Source organism: Haematobia irritans, chromosome 4, assembly GCF_050003625.1.
Source record: "Haematobia irritans isolate KBUSLIRL chromosome 4, ASM5000362v1, whole genome shotgun sequence".
Lineage (NCBI taxonomy): Eukaryota > Metazoa > Arthropoda > Insecta > Diptera > Muscidae > Haematobia > Haematobia irritans.
The window spans coordinates 178496960-178517682 of NC_134400.1; the positions used below are offsets into that span (position 1 = coordinate 178496960).

The window sequence follows — 20723 nt, forward strand, 5'->3', positions numbered from 1 at the left end:
TCTTCATCTATTATTAAATGTACACAAAATGTGACCAAAATATATATTAACTTTGTTTATATTGTTTAAAGAATAAAATAAAATAAAATGAATTTTGTGATTAAAACAAAAAAAGTCTATTGATAAGATTTTGGCAACTCACTGGTTCATTGGTTCTATAACAAATGAAAATTTTTGCAAAACAAATTCACACAACACTTGTTCAATTAAGAAGACACTAGAGATTATTTGTTTTGGGCGCTATTATTGTCTACAAATCAAAGGTTGTTGTCTAATTGATTGTTATTCTTAATCTTTTAGATAAGTCAATCGGTTGGTTTTATTAGAAAACAAAATAAAACCAAATATAACCCACAATACTTGTTTTTGTTGTTTTTTTTTAGAGGTTGTGTATGTTTAGCTTTTTTATGAAAAACAAATAAAATCAGATTACATGGAAAAATACATTATGAATAGGATTATAATCCCATTAATCTAAAAGACAGCTCATGTTAAATGATTAATAATTTAATTTACAGGGAGATTTATCATCCGTACCAAGGTATACAAGAATTATTAGAGAGTCGGTCACATATTGGGCCCACTGGAGCCTACATAACATTCATACACAGATAAAAAATAAACTTTATTATGGAAAAATAAACTACCTGGTGCGAATGAACTAAATTATACTCCGCTTTTTGCACTGAAAAAAAACAGTGAACCCACCAAGAAGAAAACATTTAGTTATTTTTACAAATTTTACAATATTTTTAGAAAATTTTCATTTTAATACTGTTTATTACAAACGCTAACATCGTATTATTACAAACGTAAATATTTTTCGACAAATTCAAGAAAATTTATTAGACATAATTAATTTTTTTTTTCACTTGTTAAAGAAAATTTTGTATTTTGAAAGAAAAACCTGGAGTTGAAAATTGCAATAATGTCTTTAGTGACATACGAAGTTCATGATGGGCACATTTGTAATAAAATTTACAAATTTAAAGGAATAATGAACTATTTTGTGAAAAGTACGAATTTAGTACAACTTTTTACTTCATTTGTGTATAATTTTTTCCCGTTTTTAGTTCATTTAACTAACGTACGCACAAAATTATTAGAATAAAAAAAACTTTCTCTATATATAATAATTCCATGAACTTAAATAAAGTTAAGTTGGCTTTAGTGAAATAGAGAGTTCACTTTTTTTTGAGTGTGAGATTTGTACAATGAGTTGTTAAAATAATAAAAATATAATGACCTGCTATCCTTTGTCGACCGAACACCAAAAAGTTTTTCAGTGGTGGTTTATCCCACCTCAGTAATGCTGGTGACATTTCTGAGGGTTTCAAAGCTTCTCTAAGTGGTTTCATTGCAATGTAGAATGCCGTTCGGACTCGGCTATAAAAAGGAGGTCCCTTGTCATTGAGCTTAACATGGAATCGGGCAGCACTCAATGATAAGAGAGAAGTTCACCAATGTGGTATCACAAAGGACTGAATAGTCTAAGTGAGCCTGATACATCGGACTGCCACCTAACCTAACCTATCCTATACTTTGTAACTGCAATTTACGAAATAACTCCCTCTCATAGAAGAAAAAATTTACTTAAAGTAAAAAAAATCATTTGGCGCCATTCCCACTATTTTTGGAGATCATACGAAAATGTTCTTCTACTTTAGTGTACATTTGTACTTTACTGTACGTCATTGAACTTTATGCCAACGTTTTCATAAAATTTTTGAGATATATTTGGGATAAGGAAAACTTCATTGGACTCTGGACTCAAATAATTTGTTTGCAATAAAATTAAGTTAAATTTAGCATTAGATTAAACACAGACTTTCTTCTGTGTATGTTAAAGATGAAATTAATAAGAAAATTTTCTGACCAATAGTTTTATGAGAAAACTATAAAAAAATGTTAAACTATTTTGAATTTTACTAAAACGAATTTGGTCAACTCAACGGTTAAATGACGAAAATCTATCTAATCAAATTCAATATAATAAACATTAAAACTAATTTAATTAATTAATTCAATATATTAAACATTAAAACTATATGTATGTGCTAAATACTTAATAAAGATTCAAATTACACAACTTACTCAATTATATCAAATTTGATGGCCAATAAATATCATATTAACTTACCTGAAAAAAAGAATATAAATAAAATGTTATAAGTATGGTCTTATTTATTGGAAAAATTGCAATAATATTATAATTAGCATGGGTTCAATAATTTAAAATAAATACAGTTAGTGATAAGAACGTATAAAACTAGACATTGTGGCTAGACAATTACTTCGATGTTAATTGTATTTACTTTCTTCATGAAATACTATATACAAAAATAATTATAGATTGATTTAAAGTACTTTCATTGTTTTTTGTGTCTTAAGTTATTATTGTAGTGATAAGATTGTTCGACGAAAGGTTGCAATAACACTTTATTACACTGAAAAAAATATAGTCGTGAGGTCAAAGATTTCATGTCTTTAAAATACGAATGCAAATTTCGTTTAGCATAGAAGACACATTTCTCCAATATAAAGTTGTTTTCCTTGTTCAAAAGTCGATAAACTTGTCAATGAAGTCGTATTGTCCTTATAATTAAGTGATTTGACTTAAAAATGGGTATCATAACATGAAAGAAAAAATGTTTGGGCTAAGGTCAACTTGACTTTAATAATTCAGAAAAATTCTTTAAATTTGTTGTCTTTTTGCATCTTGACTACAAAGCAAAAAATCGTTCAAATATAGGACATGTTTTTCAACACTTTATTTTAAAGACGTTTTTTACTTCAAACATAGCATAATTTCTACTGGAAGTCGAGTCTTAATTTGGAAAGTAAAGTGGTCGTTAACTCGTTTTTAAAGGACTTTGGTAGCATATGAAGAAAAAAAGCTGAAAAACGAAAAATTAAAATTTGCTACCTAGAATCAAGTACACAAAACCCAAATTTAAAAGAGAATTGTGTCTTAAAAGTATCCTTACTTGTATTCTCCGCTTCTTTGGCTCGGAATCAATACCAAAATTTTTAAAGTAAAGACAAAATCTTTGGAACCGGGCATGCTTTTTTTCAGTGTATAGATTAAAAATTGGTATATATTTGTTATACCCTCTACCATAGGATGGGGGGTATATTAACTTTGTTGATTCCGTTTGTAACACATCGAAATATTGCTCTAAGACCCCATAAAGTATATATATTCTGGGTCGTGGTGAAATTCTGAGTCGATCTGAGCATGTCCGTCCGTCCGTCCGTTTGTTGAAATCACGCTAACTTCCAAACGAAACAAGCTATCGACTTGAAACTTGGCACAAGTAGTTGTTATTGATGTAGGTCGGATGGTATTGCAAATGGGCCTCATCGGTCCACTTTTACGTATAGCCCCCATATAAACGGAGCCCCAAATTTGGCTTGCGAATCCTCTAAAAGAAGCAAATTTCATCCAATCCGGCTGAAATTTGGTACATGGTGTTAGTATATGGTCTCTAACAATCATGCCAAAATTGGTCTACATCGCTCCATAATTATATATAGCCCCCATATAAACCGATCCCCAGATTTGGCTTGCGGAACCTCTAAAAGAAGCAAATTTCATCCGATCCGGCTGAAATTTGGTACATTGTGCTAGTATATGGCCGTTAACAACCATGCCTAACTAGGTCCATATCGGTCTATAGTTATATATAGCCCTCAGACAAATCGATTCCCAATCACACAAAACTTGGTCCATATCAAGTTCATAATTGTATATAGCCCCCACATAAGCGACCCCCATATTTCAATTCTGGCTCTCTAAGTATCGTGCAAAAAGTCCATCTTTCGTAGAAGTTTCTACGCAATCCATGGTGGAGGGTACATAAGATTCGGCCTGGCCGAACTTACGGCCGTATATACTTGTTAAATATTAAATTTTTTGCCTATAGTTAGGCTAGAAAATAGCATAAACATAAAATAATTTCACAAAAATGTTTCCAATTAAAATTTTAATAAAAACAATTTATTGATTCTCTATTTGTTTCATTAAAATAAAAATCAATCACCAAAATTACTTGTATCAATCAATTTTTAATTGACGTTACTGATTGATTTGAATTAAAAATTAATTGGATCACTTAATTCCATGATTGAAGAATAAAAATATAGACCAAACGGTTAAGCAGAAATTTTTACACTGCATCAACTCACTTTATTATACTATTTTCAATTACTAATTTATTATACTATTCCAATTCAATGCGAGCTCTCATACATCGGCTCAAACAACCGCATTTTTGAGCACTCAAGATTTCCATCATCCGTTGCATAACCCTAACTTGGCACCGAATGACTTCTTTTTATACCCATACGAAAAAACTAATATGAGATATCAACGTTTTTCGACATCTGAAGAAGCGGTGTCGAACATGCATTCCGAATGCAACGCATGGAAAGGTGTAGGGGAATATTTTGAAAAATAATAAAGCGATTTTCGACGATTAATATTTATTTTTGTTCTCTAATCCCGATATATAAAAGGCAACCCAAATAACTTGTTTAAAGAACAATTCTGGGAAGAAACTATAGTTTTTTCCCTGTTTGTTTACGTAATGCGGCCTTATTATTACAAGTTCGTTGTCGTCGTCAAAATAATGCCATATCATTTTATTTGATGCAACATTGCCACACAACAACAAATATATTTCTCTCCTACGAAGATTTATTTTACGACCTATCACAGGAGAAATAAACAAAAGCAAACAATTTTTATACTAAATATGCAAAATCATTTTCTGCATATTTTGTGGCCAAACAATACAGTGAATCTATGGTTGAATGACATTTTGCCTTTGGCTTTGTTTTTATAAAACACTAGAGACTAGGTGGTCAATTTTTTCTTATGTTTGTATTAGTGTAACGTTGTTGGTATTTTAAGAAAATACAAACACTAAATGTTGGTGAAATTCATTAAAATTGTGTAATATACCAAACTGACAAACAGTCACAAGAATGGATATACTTCTACCATACCAAAATACACATATACCATATACACATGTATATAATAGATATCTAAACTGAAAGAAATTTTGTTTTCAAAATTCTTCGTTTATTTACTCCTACAGTTAAATAACTATTACAATACATTGCCCAAATTTCCAAATCCCCATTTAGTTTTCGTATTTTTATACACACAACCATAGAATGGTGACGGGGTATAAGTTTGTCATTCCCTTTGTAACACATAAAAATATCGATTTCCGACTATATATATATATATATATATATATATATATATATATATATATATATATATATATATATATATATATATATATATATATATATATATTTCTTGGGCTTACAGAAACCGTAGTTGTCCAATTTGCCTGAAATTGAAAATCTGGAGGTTTTTTGGGACTATAACTAGGTGTGCAAGAAATGATTTTATTGTTTAGGATTCTAGAAACCGTAGTTTTTATCCAATTGTATCGGTCCATGTTTTAGTATAGCCCCCTTAAGACCGATCCCTCGATTTAACTCCTTGGGTTTCTAGAAACCGTTGTTTTTATCCGATTAGCCTGAAATTGTGTTTTAGACTCACAAAAAAAGTGTATCGGATTTAGTTTTTATCGGTCCATATGGTTAGGCCTCCATATAGACCGATTTAATTTCTTGAGTATATAGAGGGCGCTCTGATCATGAAAATTGCTCAAAACTGAATGTACAATTTCTAGATTTTACTTCTCGTAATCATTTAAATGATGGTAGTGAAAATCTACAGATTTTAGATTTCCCATTAAGACGTTATTTCATCATTTTCTTGCACACTTACAAGTGATGTTAATGATTCCTCTAAAAATTAAAAATAAAATGTTTCTTATAAATCCAAAATCTAATATAGTCTTCATAGGTAAAATCTTTAAATTTATCTTCGGGAAGTGTACTAGTTTGGAGAATATCTGTCATCAAATCCCCCTGAAATTTTAAAGGAAACTACACACAAAGAAAAAAAACACGTTTGGAAAACGTGTACCGAAAACGTTTTTCTTTTGTTAGAGTTTTTTGGATTGCTTCGAAAAGTATACACTTTTATCTCCAAAAAACTGATTTGTTACAAAATTTTTATTTTTTCAATAAAAAAAGTTATTTTTGAACCAACAACACAGTCCATTTCGTTTATATCAAACACTGTTCTTTTCTGACTTTAGTCTTTAATAAGACACATTTTACAGTTCATAGTAAAAATTTAATATAGTAGAATGTAATGTTGAACATTTTTTCGGAATATTCCGACCCTATCTGGAATATATTAAAAAAAAAAATGCAAGTCGGACGTAGCAACCAGTGCTCCACGGTGCCCAACTAAATATATTTTTCTATTAAATAAAGTTTGTTTAATCGGCAGGTGAGCGCCGCAAGCTATGCTATATAAATATAACTTATATGGGTAATTGTCTATTGATGACAATAACGGCTACATAGCTCAGTGGATAGTGTGTTGGCTTACAAATTGCATGGTCCGCGGTTCGGTAAAAAAAATTTTAATTTATAAAATCGTATAATTTCTTCTACATTGTTTGTATTACAGAAAAAGGTGCTAATAAGTAAAAAAACTTGAGAAAGATGTGAGGGAAAATGCAATTAGCTAGAAAAAAAATTTTTTTGAGGTAGTCTTTATGAAATTGTTTTTACATCCTGGAAAAGAATAAACATTTATCACAAAAAGTATATACTTTTCTTCCAAATACACTTCCTTTCAACGAAAAGCAAATGAGAAACGAACTTTGTTTGTCTAAAATTTCAAGAATTATTTTTTTACGTGTATAATATTTGATTCATGGTGGTGGGTATTTAAGATTCGGCCCGGCCGAACTTACTGTTGTATATACTTGTTAATTAATTAATTTCGTCTAATTACTCATCCCGATTAACTGTCAAAGGAATTCTGTCCCCAAAATGAAAAGTCCTTAATAGTTCCCTCGTACAATTACCCCTTTATATATAAACTTTTAAAATGTGTTGCGTGTATGTTTTTGTGCGGTGTACTCGTAATGATTCCACAACAAATATGGCAGCTACAAGCAATTCCATAGTCAGAGAGAATTAAAACACAAGAGGACGAAAATTTCTCTTCTACAAAAACAACAAATGTTAACCGTATAGATGTCGCACAATGCCTGCAGCTTTGGTATTACCGACGTTGGGGTCGAAGCGCTGTTTTCATAAATTGTTTATATGTTAAAGGCATCGGCAGTTATAATTTCAAATTGTCTGCCAAAAAATTTAGTGGAATGAAAACATTTATAAAAAAAAAAAACATTTGTTACTACAAAGTAGGTTTTAAATCCTATTTTCTTTACGCTTCGTAAAGTCGCAGAGAACTGAACTGGGTGACGCCGACGCAAACTGTATGGTATTTGAGAGAAGCGCCGACAAAACTGCATGATATTAGAGAAATTTTCCTCATGCCTGCCACCTACTGGCGCAGTTTCGCTTCACAGTTTTGTTCTACTGTGTTTTTATTCTATCTGCCACAGTCATACATTGAGATCTCCCAGCTATAAATCTAGGATTTTCCGATGCCACAATTTTTTTTTTGTTCATGTAGTTACCGTGACAATTTTTTTCTTTTTCTATGGGATTTATAAAATTTTGATACAAAAATGACAATATTCGGACAATTCAATCCTATCTTATTTGTTGGTGGCAATTTCTCATAAGGGAAAATGTGGGGGGCTATGCTATCAATGCAAATACAAGTGTTAATGATGGCTATGTGTGTATGTTTTCGCTCATATGTTGTTTTTGTTGTTCTTGGTGCTGCTGGCTCTGTGTAAGAGCATTGCAAAAGAATTAGATTCATTCTCTAATGCTTACGTCAATATTAACCTTGAAAACGCAGACCATTCACAATATCAACAGCACAACAACAACTACTACTGCTACTGCTACTAAAATAACAACTACAGAAATGAAATTTTAAGGCCCAAAAAGCATCTCTTTCTCAGCTGTTATCGTTGTTGTTGTTAATTTTGGCTTGGGTTAGCATGATGGACCGATATGCAAGAGTGCGAAATTCTTTTATATATAGGGTATATATGTATCTCACTAAGCTATATAAATATAAACATTCGTGTACGTGTACATTTCTTATATGACAATAAAATTAATCCCCATAATGTTTTTAAGCTGTAGATTATACGAAGGGAAAGAAGACTCATGCAGGTAGCTAAAACACCCCATTGCATACCATAGAGAACAGATTATATATGTGTACACTAAAAAAAAAAAGATGGTTAATATGTTCAATTACTAGTATATGGGGTTTTTCCTCAGACCAACCGAATGTATAATTTAATAGAATCTTGACAAGTCTTAACCAAAGTAGATTTTTTTAGAAGAATTTCAAATAAATATGTTATTTATTTGAATTTATTTGTTACATTAAGACCATCTTTTGACATAAAAATCCCAATTAAATAAAATTAAATTAATTTAAATTATAATTAAATAAATCAACTTAAATTATAATTATTATTGAATATTATTGAACAAAATTAAATTAGGTTAACTTTAATTAATTTAAATTAAGTCTATTTATTCGACTGATTTTTTCTTATTTGTTATAATGGCTAACTACAATAATTTTAGGACCTATTTAATTCGGACTTGTGTCATTAGAATTTATAGTATTTCTACAAAGCCTGCATCTAACCTTTTGTCGCTCCAGAATGAACTAGTTCCAATGAACGATTCACCATATAGAACGACTGGCAGTAGTTCTGTAACTTTTGCTTCCATAGTTCCTTAGTTCCTTTTCCTACTTTAAATCTCATTCCCCATTGGTTAGCTGTTTGACACTGTCGTAGACAAAGAGGCTCTCTGAGATATCCCAGCAAAAAAAGCGTCGCCCGGAAAGTAGTGCAATTGTTCTCTTTGGATCCGGAAGTGGTGCAAAATTGGCACAAAAGCGATGAATTTAACATGTCATAGGACGGATGTCCACCATTTTAACAGCCGGTGTACTGAATTTGCACCACTTCTTAAGGTGTGATTCGAATTCAGTGTTTTGGATGTGTATTACAAAATTTTATGATATTTTGCAAAATAATCATTTTTATAACGTTTGACGTTAAAACTTTTCAAAAATTAGCAATTTTTCTAGAATGGATTTAGCATTTTTGTCGACAAAATAAAAAATTTAATAATTTGTACCACTTCATTAATTTTTACTCTGTTTTTAACCTATTTGACACAAGAAAAAACTTAAAATTACTCATTCAAAACATGAAAAATGATAGTTATACAAAATTGAATCAAAATAACCTTCAGGGTAGTTGAAATAAAAAACTTCTTTGGGAGGACATTTTTTGAAGTACTTTTAATAAGTACTTAGTACTTATGAAGTACTTAGAATAACTTCCATTTTTTTTGCTGGGTTAATTAGTGAGAAAATAAATCTGACAATTGGAGAATTTCATAGATGCACAAAAAGTGTCACTTGCAATAAACGGTAAAAAACTAAGTTTAAAAGAGTGACACAATCTTAAAGGGAAAAAAGAATTAAATTAAATGTTTAAATTTATTGTTTTTTTAATTTTCTTTAGAATTATTAAGTTTGTTTATTAGATCTAAATCATCATTTTTATCTCCATTTAATCGAAAATCATTCCTTTTGCCAATTTCTAAATCCATTTTTCCTTCAAACTACGAAATCGTCTTTAGCAAGTGGAAAAAATAATTTTGTCTAATTTTCTTTATTTTGTCGAAAACTATTTACTTATTTTTATCCTATCGACGATTGTAATATAGTTTAGTTAAAAATTTCTAAAACTATCATTTGTTTTTTTTTTTTTGAGTGTTCCACTATGTGCTTAATTTTTTTTTTTTTAAGAATGAACGAAATTTATCAAGACTAGTAGTCGTAAGCTGGCTAAAAATAATTTGTTATTCATTGTCATTGGCAACGTATAAACCTTTTTTGTGGCGGTGTGTTTAGACATATCCTTTTGACGATGAAGTAATGCCACCGCTTTCCCTAAAGTTTATTAAGTCAGAAAACAACAGGTCTGTGCGAGGCTACACAAATAGAATAGCAAGAGTTTATCAAAATATATGAGCTAGGAGTAAATATTTACGGTACAAATAATCCTTTTTAAATAATGGAAATCCGTGAGGAAAATTAACCCTCTAATGTCGCAATTGTTTTGCCAGTTGATTAAAAATTCAATGTTATCGACACTAAACAAGAAAAATTTATACGGTAAAATTCAGTATAATCTGCAAATCCTCTTGAACAGTTTTAACTAAGTTTCCTTTTTTTACCCATTTTGTTGCTTTAAGGTGTGTTTTTCTAAAAGCTTCCTGATTTAATGAAGCCCGCCTAAAGGCGGGATTGGGCATTAGAGGGTTAAGCTTAATTATAGCAAGTTAGCATCTACAGTCATCTCAGAGAAATTCATATTTCCAATGAACATCGCATGATGGTAATGAACTTTTCTCTTGGATGTAAAACTAGTAAAAATGTTCTTAGCGCCATGCATAGTTACAGATGGACACCGTTTCGATAAAAAAATATACGTTTTAGAAAATTATGAACTTCTTTGTGAACAAATCGAATTAATAAAATTGTGACATTGTTTGCGTAAAACTGTTTTTCAGCAACAAATTATTAATATCAAGAAAAATTTCCCCAATGTACAATCATCTAATTTGCTACACTTTCTAAACATCCTTAGCGATGTACGAAGATCAAGACAGGCACATCTTAATTAATTTTCTCATGTTAAAATTTAAATAAAATGTGAATTTTACTGTAGTACAAATGTACTTCATTCGTAAAAAAAAAAATTCCATTTTTAGTTCATGTCAAAGTAAGCAAAAACAATTCAAATAATCAACCAATGAACTAAAATAAAGTTAAATCGGCTATAGAAATTTTCGTTGATTTTTTCTGAGGATAGGAAATTTCTCTAATTGTCTAACATTCATACGTATGATTTGTATGCGAAGACAACGCGGATAAAATATCACCAACATTTTTCCATTTCAATTTTTAATTAAATTTAAAAACAAAATGTTAATTGATATAAAAAAAAACATTTTTAATTATAACATGGTCAATCACAAAAATTGATTGTATCAATAAATTAACGTTGGCCATTGACTATCATTTCTGTGATTGAAGAATTTTTATTAAATATTAATTGGAAGCATAAGTGAAAATTATAAAATTGTCACTTTTCCAAGTTTTAAAATACGCTTTATTCATTTTTTTCATAATTTTCAAAAATCTTAAATTAAGAAATTTAAAAATATCTCATTTTCAGTTCATGTCAAAGTAAGCAAAAACAATTAAAATAATCAACAAATGAACTAAAATAAAGTTAAATCGGCTATAGAAATTTTCGTTGATTTTTTCTGAGGATAGGAAATTTCTCTAATTGTCTAACATTCATACGTATGATTTGTATGCGAAGACTACGCGGATAAAATATCGCCAAAATTTTCCCTTTTCAATTTTTAATTGAATTTAAAAACAAAATGTTAATTGATATAAACAATTTTTTAACTATAACAGGGTCAATCACAAAAATTGATTGTATCAATAAATTAATGTTGGCCATTGACTATCATTTCTGTGATTGAAGAATTTTTATAAAAAATTAATTGGAACCATAAGTTAAAATTATAAAATTGTCACTTTTCCAATTTTTAAAATACGCTTTATTCATTTTTTTCATAATTTTCAAAAATTTTAAATTAAGAAATTTAAAAATATCTCATCAGTATTAAAGAAAAATCCAGCCTTTGGCATAAAAAAATTTGCCGTTTTATGGAACGAATACTAAGGTGTTTTAAATCAGCATAGAATTTTGAAACATACATATGTTAATAAGACCGATATAGCAAAGAAAAGTTCATTGTTCAAATAGAATTCTTCCAGTATTTAATTCGTATGACGTTAGTGTACTAATTTTTCTTTGTTAATAACCAACCTTAATATTTGTTGTATTATTTTGCACTTGATTATCACACATCAACTGGAATTTGCAACAACAGCACAAGGGAGTTGTTGAATATCTTTTCAATTTCACTATGATTACCAGGAAATTATAACCCGAACAGATTTTGGAGTGGTAGTAGATCACACACAAAAAACGCACAAACACACACGGCGGAGAGTGAGAGAGCAAAAGTGAAAATATCACAAGCGATATTGCAAAGTCGACACTAAGTTGCCAACTAAAATCACATCAGACAAATTTGAAATGTTCAAGTCCACCAACAAAAACTGAAAAAGAAAAAATCTATTTCAAAAGCAAATAAAAACAAAACACGAAGAGTGTAATTACATTCAAAATAAAAACAAATGCAACCAAGCAATAATTAACAAACACATAGAGGCATACAACAAATATCAATTGTTTGGTATTATCATTGTGCTATTGTTGTTGTTGTTTTTTTTTTCGTTGAGCAAAGTGAAATAAAAAATACAACAGATGAAGAAGAACAACAAACAAATAATTTGTTAAGTGTGTAATAAATGTATCTACACATATATATGTGTATATAATACACTAAAGTGGGTCGATTTTAATAGATTAGAATTCCATATTGACCAATAGTGATAACCTTTATTGCAACGAAAAATGGTAGGTTCACACCACGAAAGAAAATGTAGGTATATTTCATAAAATGTTGACTAAAAAACATTACCAATTTCAACATGATACAAATAATTTAATAATTCTATCAAAATTTTATTACAAAAATTTATCTATAAAATTTATAATAATTGTTTCTGTTGTTTGGGAAATTTTCATATTTTGAAGGAAAAACCTTAAATTTAAAGCTTTATCAAATGTCTGTAGCGCTATACGAGTTTCAATGCAGGCACAGTTTAAGTAATATTTACATATTTTAGAAAATTGTGAACAGAGTTTAGTATGAATATAATTGTTTTACTGTCCTATCTATGATCAATAACCCATACACATTAGGCTCAAAATCTACTAAAATTAGATTTGAAATCCCTTTTTTATAAGGCAAATGGCATTGGAAATCTGGATGAAGTGGATTTTGGAATAATTGAGGTATTAAATGTAATATGATATACATTTTTTTCTTTCAAAAACAGCCCAGGTATAATGTAAAACAATTTCAAATTGGCAACACTGATCATCACCAAAAGCTAGGCTTGTTCTTATTTGTATATGTTATCATTGGTTAATGCCATCCACACTTTCCTCGAGGTTTATTTATATGCCGGAGGTCTATTGATTATCACTTGAATTGTAATTGCGGCATGTTCCAGTGACCCGTTTTATTTTCGTTTATACTAAAATGAAAATAAGTTTATTACTCCTCAATTTCAGACGCAATTGTTGTAATTATTTTTGTTTTTCTACCCTTATAAGTGTGATATTGAAATTCACATGAATATGGATATATCCCTGCTACATTTCCCATATAAGGGTTACATTTTATTACAGCGACATTTTAGTACACATTATGATTAATGAAAAACAAAAACGTTTGGAAAACGTGTACCGAAAACGTTCTTCTTTTGTTAGAGTTTTTTGAATTTATTCGAAAATTTTAAACTTTTATCACCAAAAAAAAATTCGTTTGTTACAAAATTTTTATTTTTTCAATAAAAAAACTTATTTTTGGACCAACAACACAGTCCATTTCGTTTACATCAAGCCCAGTTCTTTTCTGAGTTTAAGTTTTTAATAAAACACATTTTTAAATTTAATATAGTAGTATGTAATGTTGAACACCTTTTCGGACATATCTGGAGTATATGTAAAAAAAAATTATTTAGTGTTCGGTCGAAGCAGGGCTCGAACCCAGGACCCTTGGGGTGGAAGGCGGACGTAGCAACCACTGCTCCACGGTGCCCAACTAAATGTATGTTTCTGTTAAATAAAATTTGTTTAATCGGCTCGTGGGCGCCGTAAGCTATGCTATATAAATATAACTTATATGGATAATTGTCAATTGGTGACAATAACAGATACGTAGCTCAGTGGAGCCACCGTGGTGCAATGGTTAGCATGCCCGTCTTGCATACACAAGGCCGTGGGTTCGATTCCTGCTTCGACCGAACACCAAAAAGTTTTTCAATGGTGGATTATCCCACCTCAGTAATGCTGGTGACATTTCTGAGGTTTTCAAAGCTTCTCTAAGTGGTTTCACTGCAAGGTGGGACGCCGTTCGGACTCGGCTATAATAAGAAGGTCCCTTGTCATTGAGCTTAACATGGAATCGGGCAGCACTCAGTGATAAGAGAGAAGTTTACCAATGTGGTATCACAATGGTCTGATACATCGGGCTGCCACCTAACCTAACCTAGCTCAGTGGATAGTGTGTTGGCTTACAAATTGCATGGTCGGTGGTTCGATTCTCCGTCCAGGCGAGAGGTACAATTTAACAAATTTATAAAATCGAATAATTTCTTCTACATTGTTTGTATTACAGAAAAAGGTGCTAAGAACTAAAAAACCTTATGGAAGTGAGAAAGATGTGAGGGAAAATGAAATTAGCCAGAAAAGATTGTTTTTTTTTTCTTTTTGAGTTAGTCTTTGTGAAATTGTTTTTACATCCTGAAAAATAATAAACGTTTATCACAAAAACTATATACTTTTCTTCCAAATAAACTTCCTTAAAGCAAATGAGAAACGAACTTTGTTTGTCTAAGATTTCGTTTGGAAGGAAAGAATTATTTTTTTGCGTGTAGCAACATTTTTTCATACTACTGACCTAATTTTATAAAATAAATAATAATACATTTTTATCGTACATTGTATCTTGATTAGAAGCTTAAAAAATATATTTACACACTAAAAATATTTTTTTTTTTTTGGAAACGAAATTTTAGGCCAACGAGTTAGAGTGGTTTCTTTCAGGCCAAATCCAATTTGTTGAGGACAATATAGGCAACAAGTACCGTAAATAAAAATGTATCGGCTTTGAACAAGAAAAGACAATTTCGTTGGTCAAAAATTTCGTTTGTGAGGAAACAAACGATTTTTTGTGTGTACGCCTAGAATATTTTCTTCTTTTTATTTTCGATTTTTTTCAAATTTTTTTATGGACTTAAAGTAATTCCAAAAAAAAACTTTAGTATTTGTAGAAAAAATAAGCTGATAATTAGAATATATTCTGTCCGTACATCAAGTTTTTAATTTTAATAAAAATTTTAAAAATATATATATTTTTTAATTCTTTAAAAGTTCCAAATATACTGCTAGGAAAAAAAGTTTTAATCAATGACAAGAAAAATCTCAGTGGAATAGAAATTAACATTGCAAATTCTTTAAAATACAACGTTGTTAGAATTCAAAAGAAATCTCAAATCATGGTACACCATAATGCAGGAAAATATCATAAATTGTTATAAAATTAAAAAGGAGGTCCCTTGTCATTGAGCTTAACATGGAATCGGGCAGCACTCAGTGATAAGAGAGAAGTTCACCACTGTGGTATCACAATGGACTGAATAGTCTAAGTTAGCCTGATACATCGGGCTGCCACATAACCTAACCTAACCTATAAAATTAAATAGACAAATGTAGTACCAAGGGTCAGCCAAAATTCCATTAGTAAATTAAGCAAAATTAATTTGTATTTGTGCTAATTCATCAAAATAGTTTTGCCTTCAATTGAATAATTAATTTTTTATTTGAAATTCTTTCAATCACAGAAATGATAGTATTAATCACCAATGCCAATTAAACAATTAATTTAATTAGTTATAAAATTAATTTTTGTTTTAATTAGAAAATTAGTTTAATTAATTAATTTTTTAAAGGAAAATCGTAATAATTCGTTAAGATTTTAATTGGACAAATTACATGATTTTCTTTCGTGTATATTTAAGATAGATTTTGAAATTAAATTCACCCAAAACAAGTAAAAAGTCCTTAGTACCCTGGAGTAAAACGTCCTTAGTACCCTTAGTAGCCATTTTAACTCGATTTTAGGTCATGGAATTATTATGTTTTAGTTTAAATTTCTCCAATATGAAAATGTTTCTATTTTACCACCATTTTGAACTTCATATGGTGCTAAATACATTTTTGCAATTTTAAACTCCAATTTTTTCCTTCGAACACAAAATTTGTTTAAAAACAAGTGATAAAAATTAATTATGTCTAATGAATTTTCGGCAATTTGTCGAAATTATTTATTTATTTTTGTGATATTGGCTTTAGTAATACAATTTAGTTAAAATTTCCTAAAAAATAATCTACATTTTCCTTCCTAGCGGGTTCACTTTTTTTAATGTAATTATTCGTAAACTTTGTATTACAGCCACAACAATTTAGCAAAGATTTTCACCTCGATTTAATAATTTCAGTATAGATTCCGAGGAAAACATCCATGTTCTTGAGTGTAGAATAAAAACTTTTTTCTCATTATAACACAAATAAATTTGTGTAGAAATCTTGAAGAAAACAAAAGTTAAGATTTTCATTCTTTTTTCAGTATACTAAATAGCAGTTGCAAAATATTTCACATACACAATCCCACAAAAATAAAACTTTTGTAAGCTAGTGTTGTTGACTAATATATTTCATAGCTCCACAACGGAAGTTGTTTTTATATTCCTTTTTGGGGGGCATTCTCGCGAATGAAATAAAAGGAATCACCCAAAATTAAACAGAGAAAAAAAACAACTCGTACAAAATTTTTTGGAGGGAGATTGTTTTTGTGGCATTATAAGGGGGTGAGTTTTATGAAATATAGGGGTGTTATTTTAATGTTATCATAAAATTAACGCTCTATTGAGATTTGTAAGTGATTCTTGTTGGGAATTGGGGTGATTTTAAGACACAATTAAATTTATTAAAAAAAAAACAAATTTTATAAAAATTTGAAATTTGTGAAGTTTGCACACCAAAACCAATAACATTTTTGAATTTATGTTTAAATTTAGTAACTTTCCATTTTTATTGATAATTATCTAGCTCTTTGTTGTCTATTATTTCTATAGTATTTTCCCCCATAAAATGTTTATTCTAGAATTTTTGTTTAGTAAATGTTTTTTTTTTTTTTGCACAACATTTGGTAAACAAAAACTTTTTTCTTTTCTAATAGAATTTTTGTTTTTTTCTTCTTTGTTTTCAAACACACAACAAAATAAATTGTTTTTGTTTTTCCAATAAAAATTAAATTCTTTTTTATTTACACAATTAAACACTTCTAGTATTTCTTATCAGTCTTTTTTGAACATTTTTTTTTCATATATATGTGTTTTTATATTCAACGTACATTTATTTTCCGTTATATCCTTTAATTCCTTCAGGCCAGAGATTCCTGTTTCCTTTTTCTATGCGAGTGTTGTATTCTTTACAAAGTTTTGTTTATGAATGTCAAGGGGAATGATTTTGCTAGTATCTCTAAGCTGGCAAGCGTACAAAACAAAATTTATACACCATACTCACAGCAACACACACAATGGATTCACATTGCCCCATACATATATATGTATGTATGTACGTAAGTACGTACATTCATCTATCGATGGCATACATAAACAGACAAATGTATACAAAACACACAAAATCACCAGCTATGTAGGCAGATAGATGAATGTGGTAAAACGTAATTGGTAAGAAAGCAGTAAGCAAAACAGAAAATAAAGCCAAACAGAAGAAGATGTAAAAGGAAATATACACACAAAAATAAGAGGAAAATGAAACCAACAAGAGAGTATATTTTACTTCATAAACAAAACAAGAGTTGGAGAGTTAAGTCTCCGCAACCGTTATTCACCATGTAACATAAGCCAATCCATTCGCTATGAAATGGTGAACAAATAACAGTGACCAATTATGATATTTGATGAGGGCGATTATCTAAGGTATAAGATATCTATCTATGTATGCAAAGGCTTATAACAATTTCAATTCCAAATTCACCTTATTTGCGAGGGCTATCCCAAAATTAGCTGACCGGATATAAGTATTTATATATCCCCCGATTTTTAGGGAATTTGGAGGGTAATCTAATTTTTAAAATTAATTAAACATTTTGCTTATATACTCGTACACTCAAAAACCACTGAACCCCCTAGGAAAGGAAATTTAGGTTAATTTTAGAGAAATTTATCTGAACTGTATTACAAACGCCGATATCACAAAAAAGTACATACATATTTTTCAACAAATTCAAGAAAATTTATTAGACATAATTTTTACTTGTTAAAGCATATTCGGCTTTAGTGTCCTGCTGGTACACTTTTTTTGGGTTGACAGATTTATTCCAGTGACAGTTAATTTTATTGTTTACAAGCTTACAAAAGCATTTTAATCTATTGCATTGAGAATTACACTTATTCGCGATGGACTAGCGTGATAGTGTGTTTGTGTTTGCTTTATACTGGGCTGGAAAACCAAAAGTGGTTATCTTTTGATCCCTTCAGCATAAATAGAACTGTTTGTTACTCGTATCATTGCTCTTTACTGTGATAATTTGAACAAAATCCACGCTGCAGTGATAGAATACAGTAATACCTCGATTTGCGTCGTGATTGGTTCCGGAATCTGACGACGTAAACCGAATTAAAAATTTCTCATACTTACTCCTAAGTCCGCTGTGTCCGAGAATCAAAAAAATAATGCACTCATGATTGAAAAGCTACACGCACATAGAAATAAATCAAATGCTAAACGTGTACAGAGTTAAAAACGGTGTAAATCGAATGGCGACGCGAAACAAAGTTGGATGGAACAAAAAAATCGACGACGTAAACCGAAGTTGGATGGAACCAAAAATTTGACGACGTAAATTGAAACAACGTAAACCGAGACGACATAAATCGTGAGATTGCTGTACTTAGTCATGAGCTGAACATATCGCGAAAGCGGATGCAACGCATATTGAAAAATGAGCTTGGACTAAAGCCATTGATTGAAATTCCAAAAAAGTGCCAGAGCTCACCGATGCACAAAAAAAGTAAGACTGGAAAGAGCCAGGAAGTTGCTTCGCTTGCACGAAAGTGGCCAGTTACCGAAGTTGGTTCTCTCCGATAATTGGAATTTCCATCATCTAGGCCCCCATCAGCCCCAGATGATGGAAATTCCAATTGGCTACAGGAATTTTAGTTAAAATTTTTCAAAGAGTATATTTGATTCTTTGCCAAATAATTTTGTAACCGACCTCGCATAGCAATGTTTATATCTTCAGTTTTATATTTTCTTCGCTCTTTCTCCCTCCCTATTCTATCTAATCATTTACTTGTTTCCATTTCTTTTTGATTTTGTTCATTTTTTCGTGTTTGTCGTTGCATCTCTTGTTTTTACTGCCACTTTTTGTTTGTAAACAAACGAGCAGTTTCTGGTTGGTATCTGAAGTGTCTATGAGATGTGTGTGTGTGTGAGTTCGTTTTTCGACATTAGCACCGACACTCGTCATCGTCGCTCGTAGCAAACTGAACGACCAAACAACAAAATTGCTGAATCCAACGGATGAGTCTTATGACACACATTTGTTATTTTGTATCAGCTTCAAATCATATGGCTACTCATACACACACATATGTACGATACATTGACTTCGTCACTCAGTTGAAACTGACATTATAACAACCAAAACTATATATGAAATCTTCAAAATACAATGAGTGGATTTCAACTGGAAAACAGCTGTTTTTTTTTCAAATTACAAAAAAAAAAATCCAATTGTGTATTTCTTTTTGTATAGTATGTTACTCCATTATGAAAATATAAAATGTATCAGTTTCTTTGGAATGATGGAATCGGGTATCACAAAAATCAGCGCTGATTCGGTTGTTTTGTAAGCAGTTGGTACTGCCTCCCTTTCTTACAAACCTGCTGAAATAATGCTCCATTTTTTGCTGGGATAGCGCTACAAATTTTTTGTCTGTAGGCATTTCAAATCCGAAAATTAATTTTTCCCTTTTTTATACCCTCCACCATAGGATGGGGGTACATTAACTTTGTCATTCCGTTTGTAACTCATCGAAATATTGATCTAAGACCCCATAAAGTATATATATTCTGGGTCGTGGTGAAATTCTGAGTCGATCTGAGCATGTCCGTTCGTCCGTCTGTTAAAATCACGCTAACTTCCGAACGAAACAAGCTATCGACTTGAAACTTTGCACAAGTAGTTGTTATTGATGTAGCTCGGATGGTATTGCAAATGGGCCATACCGGTCCACTTTTACGTATAGCCCCCATATAAACGGACCCCCTAATTTGGCTTGCGATTGCTCTAAGAGAAGCAAATTTCATCCGATCCGGCTGAAATTTGGTACATTGTGTTAGTATATGGTCTCTAATAACCATGCAAAAATTGGTCCATATCGGTCCACTTTTACGTATAGCCCCCATATAAACGGACCCCCCAAATTTGGCTTGCGATTGCTCTAAGAGAAGCAAATTTCATCCGATCCAGCTGAAATTTGGTACATGGTGTTGGTAAATGTTCGCTAAAGACCATGCAAAAATTGGTCCACATCGATATATAATTATATATAGCCCCCATATAAGCCGATCCCCAGATTTGACCTCCGGAGCCTCTTAGAGGAGTAAAATTCATCCGATCCGGTTGAAATTTGGTACGCGGTGTTAGAATATGGTCTCTAACAACCATGCAAGAATTGGTCCATATCGGTCCATAATTATATATAGCCCCCATATAAATCGATCCCCAGATTTTGTCCTCCGGAGCCTCTTGGAGGAGCAAAATTCATCCTATCCGGT

General features: G+C 30.7%; 2 protein-coding genes across 4 annotated transcripts in view; both read right to left on the reverse strand.

Annotated features, from left to right (window-relative positions):
- LOC142233761 (uncharacterized) overlaps window positions 1-381 on the reverse strand; it is a 175365-nt gene extending 174984 nt beyond the window's left edge. The window contains exon 1 of the mRNA XM_075304787.1: window positions 143-381. The gene's annotated coding sequence lies outside the window, so the exon portion shown is untranslated. The remainder of the gene's footprint in view (window positions 1-142) is intronic.
- TP53INP (Tumor protein p53 inducible nuclear protein) overlaps window positions 1-17409 on the reverse strand; it is a 44615-nt gene extending 27206 nt beyond the window's left edge. For 2 of the 3 annotated variants that reach the window (XM_075304791.1, XM_075304789.1), the window contains exon 1: window positions 11982-12240. The gene's annotated coding sequence lies outside the window, so the exon portion shown is untranslated. Of the gene's footprint in view, window positions 1-11981; window positions 12241-17265 lie in introns of those variants that run through there. The other variant, XM_075304790.1, reaches the window with a different exon arrangement.
- Window positions 17410-20723: the final 3314 nt, after the last annotated feature.